Source organism: Panulirus ornatus, chromosome 64 (genome assembly GCF_036320965.1).
Source record: "Panulirus ornatus isolate Po-2019 chromosome 64, ASM3632096v1, whole genome shotgun sequence".
Classification (NCBI taxonomy): Eukaryota; Metazoa; Arthropoda; class Malacostraca; order Decapoda; family Palinuridae; genus Panulirus; species Panulirus ornatus.
Genome location: NC_092287.1, coordinates 21,047,407 through 21,061,363, shown reverse-complemented (window position 1 = coordinate 21,061,363; position 13,957 = coordinate 21,047,407). Strand labels below are relative to the sequence as shown.

General features: G+C 35.4%; 1 long non-coding RNA gene across 1 annotated transcript; it reads right to left on the bottom strand.

Annotated features, from left to right (window-relative positions):
* Nucleotides 1-9,060: 9,060 nt before the first annotated feature.
* On the bottom strand, nucleotides 9,061-13,957 carry LOC139746363 (uncharacterized). The gene is made up of 2 exons (XR_011712141.1): nucleotides 13,638-13,957; nucleotides 9,061-11,807 (listed from the first exon to the last, which is right to left on the bottom strand). It is a non-coding gene; the product is annotated as an uncharacterized lncRNA (long non-coding RNA).

Genomic DNA, 13,957 nt, shown 5'->3' with positions numbered 1-13,957 from the left:
CTGAAGACTTTCTCTAGGAATCAGAATTTAGCAAATCACCTCACTGTTCATACAGGAGAGAAACCATATGAATGTTCACTTTGTCGAAAAGGCTTCTCTCGAAAGTATACTTTAATGAAGCACATTACTCTTCATACAGGGGTAAAGCCATATGAATGTTCAGATTGCCAAAAGTCCTTTTTTCAGAAGGTAAACTTGGTGCAGCACATGAGTATTCATACAGGAAAGAAACCATATGAATGTTCACACTGCCAAAAGACCTTCTCACAGAGGGGTAATTTAGTGCAGCATATGACTGTTCATAAAGAAAAAAAGTCATATGAATGTTCACAGTGCCAAAAGACCTTTTCCCAGAGGAGAACTTTAGTGCAGCACATGAATGTTCATACAAAAGAGAAGACTTTCGAATGTTCACAATGCCAGAAAATATTTTTCCGAAGGAGTTATTTAGTGGCACACATGAATATTCATACAAGAGAGAAGGCATATGAATGTTCACTGTGCCTAAAGACCTTCACGAGGAAGAGTGCTTTACTGAAACACATGGCTCTTCATACAGGAGAGAAGCCATATGAATGTTCACAGTGCCAAAAGATGTTCTCCCAGAGATATACTTTAGTGGAACATATGGCTACTCATACAGGAGTAAAGTCACATGAATGCTTAGATTGCCAAAGGTCCTTCACCCGAAGGAGTACCTTAGTGCGGCACATGACTATTCATACAGGAGAGAAGCCATATGAATGTTCACAGTGCCAAAAGACCTTCTCCATCAGGAGTTATTTGATGAAACACATGAATATTCATACAAGAGAAAAGTCTTATGAATGTTCGCATTGCCAAAAGACCTTCTCCAGCAGGACTGATTTAGTTGAACACATGAATATTCATACAAGAGAGAAGACATATAAGTGTTTAAAGTGCTTTAAGACTTTCTTCTGGAGGAGTAATTTACGGAAACACATGGGTATTCATACAGGAGAGTAGCCATGTGCATGTTCATAGTGCCAAAAGATCTTCTCTGACAGGACTGATTTAATTAATCAAATGCATATTTGTACAAGAGAAAAGCCATATAAGTGTTCAAAAAGCTCTAAGGCTTTCTTCTAGAGCAATGATCTATGGAACCAAATTGGTATTCATGCAAGAGAGTAACCTTGTAAATGCTTAGTGCCAAAAGACCTTCTCCAAGAGGACTGATTTAGTTAATCATATGAACATTCATGCAAGAGAGAAGACATATAAGTGTTCAAAGTGCTTTAAGACTTTTTTCTGGAGGAGTAATTTACAGAAACATGGATATTCATACACGAGAGTAGCCAAGTGAATGCTCCAGGAGTGGTTTGGTACATCACATGGATATTCACAGAGAAGAGAAGCTATATGAGTGTTCACATTGGCAAAAGATGTCTTAGATTTGGTGGAATATGTAAGTAATGATACATAAATTGCATGAATATTTTCAGTGCTAAAAGACCCCACAGTAATGGAGTAAGTCTCTGAAATGCATAACTGTTTATGCAAGAATGCATTAATGTTAACATTGGTAAAATATCTTCTCCCAGAGGCATATTCATACAGGAAAGAAGCCATATAGATATTCACATTGTCAAAGGATTTTCACCTGGAAGAGTTCTTTGGTTTCGTACATTATCTACTGTCATAGTAAAGTGAATATGGCAAGTTACAGTAATGTGTATATGGAAGAATGATGTCCTTTCAGAACATCTAAGGACGACTAGATATGCTGAAAGTAAAAGTATTGTTGTCCTGAGGTAGTGAAACATGAAGCTGAGAATGGGTTCCATCTTCAACAAGGTGAAATAAGTCAAGAAATGGTCAGACCTATTTCTGTCTTCCCTATGGTCTCCTATAGATTAATTTGATATTGGTAAGAAAGAGCTTTGGATTTTATGATGTTATTTTCCATGTTGAGGGTAAAGAAAACCTTTCCACTCAATATTATAAGTATATGGCTACTTCAAAAGCTGCTATTATTGTGACTAGTAAAACAATGGAGTTGTGATTTTTCACACATTATGAACCTGACTTTAAAAAACTCTGGTGGTGTGTTCAGGAAGTAAATTGTGTCAACCTTTGCATCCTCTGGTGTAAAGGCATAGCACACTTTTTTTTTTTAATATGGTTAGTTTGAATATATGGTAAACTTCTCGTGGTAACTCATTTCTTATGAAGTCATCAGAAATTACTTGACTCCTTGGGATTGTTGTGTTCATCTTTTATGCCATGAATTCATATACAACTGCGTTTATCTATATGGCAAATGTTATTGTAAAATCATATGTTCAAGAAGTAAGATGGTTTAGTGTTGTTTATTGAAATGTAGCGTTTGTGAAAAAGGCTATGTAAATGTTACAAAAATGCAAACAAACATTCTGAGAGATGCAGACATGCCTGCTTTGCTACATATCATTCGTATCTCTCTGAAACAGATATTTGCTTTAGAGTGAAACTTATCTTTCATATTTATTGTTAGCATGCCATTTATGTAAATTTGTATATTTCTTAATGTATTTTTCTTTTTTTATCAATAAATATATGAATTTATAAACCTGAAAATGCATTTTTCTCTAATAGATATCTCACAGTGCCCATGAAAAGCAAATTGTACAACCACAGTAAGGATGGTTCTGACTTATGACACATGATTACCAAATTGCTTATACAGTCAGCATACACAACCTACACCCAAACAACAGATGACTATATTCACACTTGCATTAGAAATATACCTCTTGCACTCTTTGGAGTTTGTTGCCAAATGACTATATTATTTACTGTTCTCTTAGTATGGGACTTTGATAATGGGTTAGGGATGATTTCACCTCTAGTCCTTCTCATACAGATCTCTGTAATTTGCCTACTATGTGATAATACTCATATTGTGGCCTTCTTTTACTGTCTCCCACCCTCATTACTTTACATGTATCAGACCAACTTTGGAGTCTGTCAAAGTCCTCATGTAAGTTGATGCAATCCTCCATTTTCTTTCACTTTCCATGTGACTTTTACATCATCTGCAAATACATTCGTGGAGGAGTGTAGCAACTTGTTAAATTAGATTAAAAAGACTAATGGTTCCAGAACAACACTGTTGCACACAACTGATAACCTCAACCCATTTTGAGAATGCTCTGATTTGCATTCCTAACACTAAAACAATCTGTCTATGAAAGGAGTCTCCCCCTTATTTCTGCTTGGTTATCCAGCTTCTTAATGAGCCTTTCATGCAGTACAGTGTCAAATGTCCTCTGGCAGTCCAGATACAGTCTACCAGCCCTCTCTTTTACACATTACAGCTCATTTTCTCACAGAAATCTAAGAGGTTCATTACACATGACTGACTTTATGAACCCATGTTGTCTCTCGGTATGGTAATGTTTCCTCTATGTGAATTTATCTAATTAGTTTTATTATCATTTTTTATTGTACCTTATAGACCACTCTCATCACTGAGAGTAGTCTGTAGTTCAGTGCCTTTTTTAGGTCTCCTCATTTATAGATTGATATATTTGTATTTTCCATTTCCTTTGCATTTTTTTCCTTTGCATTTTGACTTTCTTCAGTGACATCTGGAACATTATTCGAAAAGGCTGTCATGTGTATGCACACATCTTCAGCAAATATGATGAAATTATATTGGGACCATGAGCCTTGTATGGGTGAAGACCCTTTAGTATTCTCTTCATCTTTTCATTAAACATTTCAGTGCTTTCTAAGACCCCAATCTGTCTCAATGGTGTCGGGGCTAAAGTGTCTTCCACAGTGAAGTGCTTTTCAAAATGTTATTCTTTTTCTCACATATCCTTACATCATCCTGTACAACTATTCCTTCAGAATCCTTTAGGCTGATTTGCTGCTTTTTAAACATGTTTGATTCTGATGAATGTTGGAAAAGTTTTGGATTTTCTCCCAACTTGTCCATATTACAATATTCTTCTCAAAGTTTCTCTTCTCCTTTTTGATCTTTCCATATTTGTTCCTTCCTTATTTATACCTCATAAATGCTTGTTTAACCAGAGTTCCACCGATATATTTGTCACATCACATCTTGAAGCCCCTATGTTATTTAACCTCTTTTATTGAAACATTTCTCTCACTTTCTTTCCCCCTGTAATTTAGCTAAAAGAACCCATGTTTGTATTTCATTATAAATTTCACAAAACCTTTTCACCACAGTGCCCAGGTGTCTAGCTACTGATCTCTTTCCCAATTTATTACCATAGCAACTGTTAAGTTCTTTGTATTTTCGTGTCACCTCTGCCCTTTCAGCTTCCTCATTTATCACATAAACCTAGGCATTAGATGATCATTTTTTTCTCTCAATGTATCATATATGATATTCTAAACATCTTTGTTAGTATTTGTTAAGATAAATGGTAATGGTGTATCACTCAGTAATGGTGTATCACTCCTTATCCTACTGTGTTCAGTGGCTTACTGGGATGGGAAATTTCCCTGTACACATTTTAGGAACTTGTGTCTTCATTATTCCATCACCAAAAAAAATCGTAATAATCCTAGCCTGTCACTATAATTGAAATCCATCATAGACTGTCCTTGTTTTAGATCATTAAAATTCTTTGGAGGATTATATGATATCACCACTGTGCACTTTCTTCCCTTAGTTACCCTTCCCATTATGTATTATCTGAATGGTGAACTTCTACTGTTTTCAGAAACTCAAGATTATCTGTTATTAGGAGAGCCAATACTCCCTTGTGTCCCCTTTCCTTCCTTACTCACATTTACTACTGGATGGAAAAATGATATATCTCTAGTAAGCTTTGTGTCCACAACTCTAGCAATATCAAATTCATATTCCCTTTAACAGACCTTAAATTTCAGCTCTTTGCCATTTATTACTAATCAATCAGCATTTATACATATTACTTTCAGACTCATATTACCAAACATTCCTGATCCTTTAGTAGTGCTGGCAGGGATGTTCTGCCCTTTTTCATTTGGTGGCTCCCATTTTTCACCATCTGACTATTCTTTGCTTGTCCCTCGTTTTATATTTCATAAATACTTCATTGAATTCCAACTTGGTTTTAAATTTCTTAGCCTCCCTAAGAACCTCCTAGTTAAACATCAAAGCAAATATAATTATGATTGGTCATCCCCATATATCTTGATTATAACCACACTTTCTTCATTCCTTTTTCACAAAAATAGCCATTGAGAATTCTATTGTTTCCCATAATTTTTTGTGCACTTCCTTCTTTCCTTTTAATCTTTATATGATTTTCCTTTTACTTCTTCATGTGATGTATGATCATTGAGCCCAAAAATAATCAAAGGTTTACATCTCATCCTCTGAGTTTAACAGTTCTCTCTTAATTTAAATGCCACCTACATAGAGTCCATCACTTTTGATACTTAAATCCCTGTGCCTCTGGCTTTCCCTATAATCCCCTTTTTGCTAACATGTATTGGTTTCATATGCTTTGCCCTTTCCCTAACTTATCATCCAATGGAGCTGATTGTTCTGTCACTAACAGTGAATATGATTGTCAACGTCTTCATTTAATTTCCTGGGCATCTATTTTTCAATATCCCATGTTCCTGTCCCACTGCATCAGTCATCATGCTTGGAGTATTTGACCAGCTCCATGATTGTTCCTACTTCTCCCTGCCCACTCACTATTTGCAGTAGTTTCTGTACCATGTTGTGGGCATTTCATTTTACTCAACAGCCTCCTTTCGTTATGTACCTTTAGAATCCCTTGACTGATGTGAATTTGTGTTCATATTGTTATCTTTAATTCCCAGAGGTTTTATCTCACCTCATGACACCTTTTATGGCCATTGAATTGGTAGTTTAGGCTATTTTTTTCCCCTTCTAATCATGTTAACTTTTGATCCTGTTTTTAAATAATTTCAATTAACATCTTCAATCCTATATCTTGTTTTTTCCTTGTGGATTTTCCCACAACTGATTAATCTCCATATTTTCCCATTCTTGAATTCCTCTATACTTACATTTCAATTTAAAACTGAAAAAATATAGCCTACCTGGCTTTGTTTTTGATAATAGGCTAGTCCAGCTTGTTTGGCTAATTTCTCTGCCTTCTTTTAAGATTTTGTTTACTTGGCTCTGGTAGAGCCAAAGGTTATAAGTTGTTCTTCCAAGATTATGATAATAATAGTGATGATAATGATAATAGGGAATAGGGGAGAAAGAATACTTCCCTGGTATTTCCTGCGTTTTGTAGAAGTTGAATGAAGGGGTGTGTGTGTGTAAGTGTGTGTGTGTGGAAATCCTCCTCTCCTGTTTTACTTTTCCAAAGAAGGAAGAGACAAGGGGGCCAGGTGAAGATTTTTCCCTCTAAGGCTCAGTCATCTGTTTTTAGCACTATTAACATGGAAAATGGCAAATATGTATGGAAAAATATTAATAATGATACCGATGATAATTTTGTTCATGATAAAGACCATGGCAATGACAACTCTATTCCTGGCAGACTCTATGCACATTGGGAAACAGAAGTTCTTACTTCTGTAAACACAAAGAGGATGAGGGTATTTACTATTGCAGACATGATAGGAATGATATTTGTGTCTGGTGGACACCTAGGGAATGGCACTTTCGTTCATGGTAGAAATTGCTAGTATGATAGATTTGCCCACAATGAACACCACAGGATTGGCAGGTGTCTCTGGTGGAATTCATGGTTTTGGCTGGTTAGTCCAAAGTAGACATAATGGTTATAGTAGTTCTCTTCCTAGTTGACATCATGTGTATGATTGTTTTTCTGTCTGTGGTAGGCAACACTGTTAGTGCAACAATTCTGTGGTTGATACCATGGGTATGGCAATTATGTTCACTGTAGATACAATTAGCAAAGTAGTTCTGTCCATGGTACACAGCACAGGGGTGGCAGTTCTGTTTGTGTTAGACACCACAAGCATGAAATTTCTATCACTGTGCTTTCTGGATGAGTTGTATGTGTCTACACTGAACCATATGATGTGTATGGATAATTACTGTATACAAACACCAAAGAATAGATAGGACAACAAAAGACCTGTTATCTTGTAATGAGGTTACCTGTTGAAGAAATTGGATTCTGTTTTAATCCTATTTACTTAATGGTAACATGCTGAATGGAAATAATTACATGGCCTCTTACTAAATGATTATATTGCTTGATATTAATGAGGTGAGCAAGTTGTAGAGTAAAATTTTTAATATCAGCACTTTTAAGGAAGTATTTTCCTACAATATCGTGATATCTTTTCATTTGGAAGCCTGAACCTGGTGTATTTAGTTATAAGATCCCTGCGGACTTGAAACAGTGTATCTGTATTGATGGTATAACGGTTCTGAAGTATATTAAAAATTATCTCAAGTCACCATGTAGTGTACAGTTGTGTTAAAGAACAGTTCTTACCCATGAGCACCTTGGTATGACACTTGACCATGATGATACATTGGCCTTACTTTTATATAATTCTTAAGGCTCAAGGACCGTGCCTATTTATTTATCTATCTATATCTCTGATGCCTGTTCCAATTGGAACTCCCTCAAAGGGGTGGCCATGGCCACAGAGTCTCCATAACCAAAGAACTCCAGTGCCGCTTCTGAGCCTTTAGCGTTTCACCCTTAATAGGCCAACGGCAGATGGCAACTCTAGTGGTGTGTGCAGAGGTTCCTACCTAATGTTCCATGCCATTGTGTTTAAAGGTTGTATTGCCATACAGATGTCATGCAGTCGTTCTCAAGGGGATGAATTCCTTTATATTTCCTCAACAGGCTTGATTTTTAGTTTTGGTGCTAATCGTGTTGCTAGTTTTGGTGCTAATCTTGTTGCTAATTTTTGACTACTGGGAGCTGCAGTTTCATAAGGAACATTCATAGTCTTAAGCACATTCACATATATGGCAACTACAAACCTGTTGGTTAAATCATATTTAATATGGAACATTGCCTAAGAATATGGTAGATATGAGTCTGGGGATTTACGATAAGTTCTCATAAAAAGTATTTTGCACTCATGAATAAGGCACTTAAAAGCCTAGAGCAGCTTTATAAATTAATATTTTGACCAAAATGTATGATGAACTCTTCTTATGATATGTTGACCTTGTAAGTTTTATGAACTCTAATAAAGATGTATTAAGAAATCCATAATAAGCACATCTACTTAGAAACTGAGGCTAAATGATGAATCCTAGTGATCAGGTGTTTGACCTCATTCATGAGTGTTGCAGATACAAGGATTTATGGTGAACCCTCATGATAATTTTTGTTTCTATGATTACAGCAATTACTGTCTGGAAAATTACGTCAGTAGTGTATACAAATATGAGTAACCTAGACACATATGAGTAACATAATTCCCAGACTTCTTTGTATTTAAATACTTTTGAAATCTTACCCCCTTTGCAATAATGTCATGAATGATTTATTACCCAATATATACCATGGGTTTAAACATTATGTAATTGTGAGTTATCATTGCTAATGCTAATGAATCTCAAGTGTTTTATGAATTCTTTGCAATTTAGAAAGTGAAACTGGAAAAAGTCAAATGTAAATATAAAGTATAATGTAAAGCTTTCCTGGAATACTGATCCCAGAGAAACAACCAACAAACGAGTCTGGAATGTGTGAAGCTGAGGCAGTGGATCAACCTAAGATCATGTCTTGATGACCTCAGGTTACACAATAACTTTGTGTGATGTTATTCAGTATTATTTGTTTGGGTGTAAGTTATATATGTTGGATGTTTGAGCATATACAGGCATGTTATTTTTAAGCAGCAAAACCACTGATATCATTTTCCTATATGGTTTGTTCCATTTACTTTAATCTAAATATGTTAAAATAATTTACACATAGTCATTCATCAACACTTTTCCAAAAGTGCATATGTTATATTTTTGATTTTATAAGTTTTTTGAGAATAGGCTGTACAACAAGTGCGACTGCACAAGCATATGTTATATGAGATAGAGAATGTCATATGAGGTAGAGAATCTGCTTTAATGACCATTTTAAGACATTTGTACGGGAGGAAAAGAATTCTCGCTTGATGGTTTTGAATGTTTACTGATGAACAGAAAAATACACACCAAATACTTAAACTTACACCATTGGTATGCCAAAATATAAACTTAAAAGCATTATACAAAAGCAAATATTAATGTTCACGCATGATGTAAACCGAGTGTGATAAAACAGACATCTTGTCCACATATTTCACATCATTTGTTTCAGAAATATCCTAGTTTTTATTTTTTCATAAACAATGCAATAGTCAAGATGCCACATTCAAATAACCAAAACTATAATTTATCCTCTTTAACATATGATTACAATAATATTCATCACAAAAAAGAAAAATAATACATAAATTAATCATCCAATCTACTCAAGACTGGATGTATATTGTTTCTTTTCACAGAAAAATGATAGATGCCACAGGTGATATTTTTTTCTCAAGAATCCATAGGCAAGATAACAGTATTGGGTGGCATGTTGCTGCTTCACTGAGTTTTGATGCAGTCAACATACCTTTACTAAGAAGTGTAAGGATTAACATCTTAAAGCTCATAACTCTTCCTTAACAATATCAATATCTTCAAGCTGACCCTTTACAGAAGACTGACAGACAATTTTGTCCACTTCTGGAAAATAGTCTGGCGTACAGATAATGGATTCTGCATCATTATCAATTTCATGTTTCAATCTCTCAGGACTATGATGCCTCTCTTCCTTAGAATGTGACATTAAGGTATCCTTTGATGTCTGTTGGCATAGTGCCATCCTCTCAAACTGATGTTTATCATGGATGGAAATTTGGCCACTCAGATCAGTCTTGGTGCTAAAGTCTTGGCCACAATGGTCATAACTGAAGGGCTTCCCTGCTGTGTAAGCTTTCATGTACTGCAATAAACAAATATTCTGCAAGACCCTCATTTGATACTGTGAAAATTCATATGGTTTCTTGGCTGTATGAATAGTCATGTGGTTATCTAAACTCCTCTTCTGAGAAAAGGACTTTTGACACTGTGAACACTCATATGGCTTCTCTCCTGTATGAACGTTCATGTGTCTCACTAAATGACTTTTTCTAAAGAAGGCCTTATCGCACTGAGAACATCCATATGGTTTATCTTCTGTGTGAAGGGCCATATGCTGCACTAATCGACTCCTTCGAGAGAAGGTCTTTTGACAATATGTACATTCGTGTGGCTTTTCTCCTGTATGAATAGTCATGTGGTTTGATAAATTACTCCTATGGTAGAAGGTCTTTTGGCACTGTGAACATTCGTATGTCTTCTCTCTTGTGTGAATGTTCATGTGATCTGCTAAATGACCCCTTTCGTAGAAAGTCTTTTGGCACTGTGAACATTCATATGTTTTCTCCTTAGTATGAATATTCATGTGTCTCCCTAATTGACCCTTCTGTGAGAAGGTCTTTTGGCATTGAGAACATTCATATGGCTTTTCTCCTGTATGAATAGTCATGTGCCGTGTTAAAGTACCCTTTCTAGAGAAAACCTTTTGGCATTGTGGACACTCGTATTGCTTCTCTCCTGTATGAAAAGTCATGTGCTGTAGAAAAGAACTCTCCTCAGTGAAGGTCTTTTGGCACTGTGAACATTCATATGGTTCCTCTTGTGTATGGATATTCATGTGCTGCACTAACTGAATCCTCTCAGGAAAGGTGCTCTGGCAATATGAACATTCATAAGGCTTCTCTCCCAAGTGAATTTTCATATGCTGTTCAAGTTCATGATTTTGGTTAAAACTCTCCTTGCAATGGGAACAAATGAATAGTTTTTTTTCTGTGTGTGAAAGAATATGCTTTTCCATGTCAGAATCCCTTAAAAATGTTTTTTCACAAAGTGAAGATCCACTTGTTTGCCCTCCAAGATGCAGTCTTATAAAGGGTTGGGGCCAATGACAGCTTTAGATGTCCAGTGATTCAACAGCAGAGGTAGGGTGAATGGTGTATGGGACACACATGACACGATCAGTTTGGGTACATTACTCTTGATCCTAGGTCAACTGTAGTGAGATGAAATGCTCAGATCCCTTACATAATGTAAAATGTAGGGAATTCTGTTGTCATCTGCCTTCCTAATGAGGTTACATAAGGTCAGGTACTTTCATCCCCATTCTCACCCACACCATGAAATGCTTCAACCACAGTCCTTAAAATATAAGCTCATTAATTGTGATAATTCAACTACCAAACAGTGAGAAGGCGAATTCTGGGAACTTTAATAATTACAAAATGTTTTGGTACCACAGTTCTTAAGAATAAATTATGAAGTTTAACAGTGCTTGGAAGTCCTTGTCATATATGTAATTAGCAGTAACATAATTTTAGTTGATACAATGATTAGCCTGTACTAAACATTAACTAAAACTTTGTAAAATAAAGAAACTTTGAAAAGTAACAATTTTAATATATGCATATAGTTTGGTTGCAATAAACATTAACACAAGTCCTTTTCCTTAGCTTGATTTTGTTCTTATTTAATCCATTGTCAGTCTGTTGTTATCAGTGTTGTTCCTGTTGCCTCTTTTGTTAGCTGCCATCTATTCTTAGTATAGGTGATGACATTCAGTTGCTTCTACTGCTGTTGCTACTCTAATCATTTGAGATTACTTTACTGATGCTGCTTTTTTGTAGACGACTGTACTTTCTCTTTATGTTATATGGCTGTTCATACTATTTATGATTCTTTTTTACTTTGTTCTTGCGGCAGCAAGTCAGTCTGGAAATCTTGGAGGCACGTATCACTTTGTGTTAACAACCCGGAGCTGCCAATAATATGAGAATAAACATTAATATTCAATGCCAAAGGTATTAAACTTATGATAATGTTAACATGACATGTGAAATAATGACAATAAAGCAAAATCTAGGTGGTAAATATTACATACTCATGATATAGAAAGCACAGATCTTCAATGCAAGATGCTGGCATTATATAATTAACATCAAATAATGACAATATATAGAGATTATACCCTATGCATGAAATTCTGACAACACAGATTAGATCGCTAATATGAAAAAATGAAGATATATATAAAGATCTGATACTTAGCGCTAAGGATTAATGTTATTCAAGTATAAAACTTTAACATTAGGAGTTAAAAATGTTTAACATGAGTACAAAAACTATATGGAAGGATCTAAATAAAGGTAGGAAAAATAGAGAAATTCACAGGCTGCAGAATATGGATGCGTATTCAGTGTACATATATTTTGAAATTCTTTCAAAGCATTTGTAATGTTTGTGTTTTACAAAAGTCTAACTTTAAAAACCCAGATTGGACAAATTTCACTAGATGGAAACAATCTTGTCAGTTTAGATTTTGCAAATATTTTTGTCAAAAATACTGAGTTTGGGTGGAACATAGGCTGCAGTGATTACAAAAGTCTTTTTTTTGAAGTTGCATGAATAAATAAATCTTTGAAGAAAAAATGCCTGATTAATACCTAATTTATGGAAAGTACTATTCTAACACCTGATTTGGGAAAAGTGTTGGAGGTCCCTATTTTCAAGAAAATGCAGTTCTAATGCCTATCTTAAAAAGAATTCTATTGTAGTGCCTCATTTCAGAATTGTGAACTCAAACGGATTAAAGCATTATCTAATAGTTAGGCCAGGGTGGAGGGGTATGGCAAAAATTTGTGACCTGACAATAATGAAGAAGAGATGTTATGAGTGGAAGTACACAACCATACGCACATTATTAAAATAACCACAATGTTACCTTGGAAATTAAATCCAAAGAAACCTAGGAACCTTTTTCTAAGAAAGAGTCCTGGTGTTACCCACGAAATCTTTCAGGAGGCGTCCCTGCAGCCAAGGCAACACTACTTCCAGTAGCAGGAAAATGTGGACTCCAATGCAATGTTTTTTTTTTTATTAGATTTTTTTATTAGCTGTATTCCCAGTGATACAGCCTTGCCAAAGGTTCCTTTTCATGTGCGATGTAACCTCATGCAGGAAGAGTCCTATTACACTTGTAACACGTTAATGATCAACAATAAAGTAATTATAGGATGTTACAAGAAGCTGGATATCTCCCAGTTATATAAAAAAATCTGAAGAACTTTATGAGTCCACTACACCATTATACTAAATGCCTTTATCTGCATGGTTTTATGGAAGTTCACTTGGTGGCAAATAATGAGTTATTACCAATATTATCATCATTGCATGATAGCATTGTCAATACAATTAAGGAACTAGAGTTTGTAAACTTGGTTAAGGAATATTATACGACTGAATTACCCCATAATCATTTCAGGATTTTTATTTGCCTGCAGCTGGCTCCTTTCCAACAAGTCTCTATTTCTCCTTAAACTCCTGAAGACCAAACTTCTTTTAAGTCTCTATCTCAAAATCTACCATATGCTGTTGGTATTTAAGTTTGTCATTGTCATGAAAGGCAGTTTTTAACATGATCCCATACATCAATTACTTCCATCGTACTACCCGAATCATCCTGTTAAGAAATAAGATATAACTTATATACATCATTAAAGGATATGCAATAACATCAGCTGGTCGTCCATTTACACTCGTTCATTCTGATATCATCCCAGACACCTCTTCAAGATGGGTTTGTTTTTACCTTCTTTTCACAGCAAATTTTAATCTTCACCTGATCGGCGAGTAGCACTGGGACATATGGGTACCACTTAAGGGACCAGGAAACTAATTCCACCCGTTTGTTAAGGCTGTCCACACAGTTTAAGGAATAAAACTCTTTTATATACTCCAATAATCAAGGTTGTTGTCACTCTCGAGTAGTAACGGCCGCTGCCGCCAGGGAGCAGCATTTCTCAGGTGTTGCCTTTCCATTTAGTTATCAATCTATTTTGACACCAAACTTTCTCCATGTCACCTTGAATTTGTTACATTATTATTTTTTTTTCCTGAAAGCCACTTAGA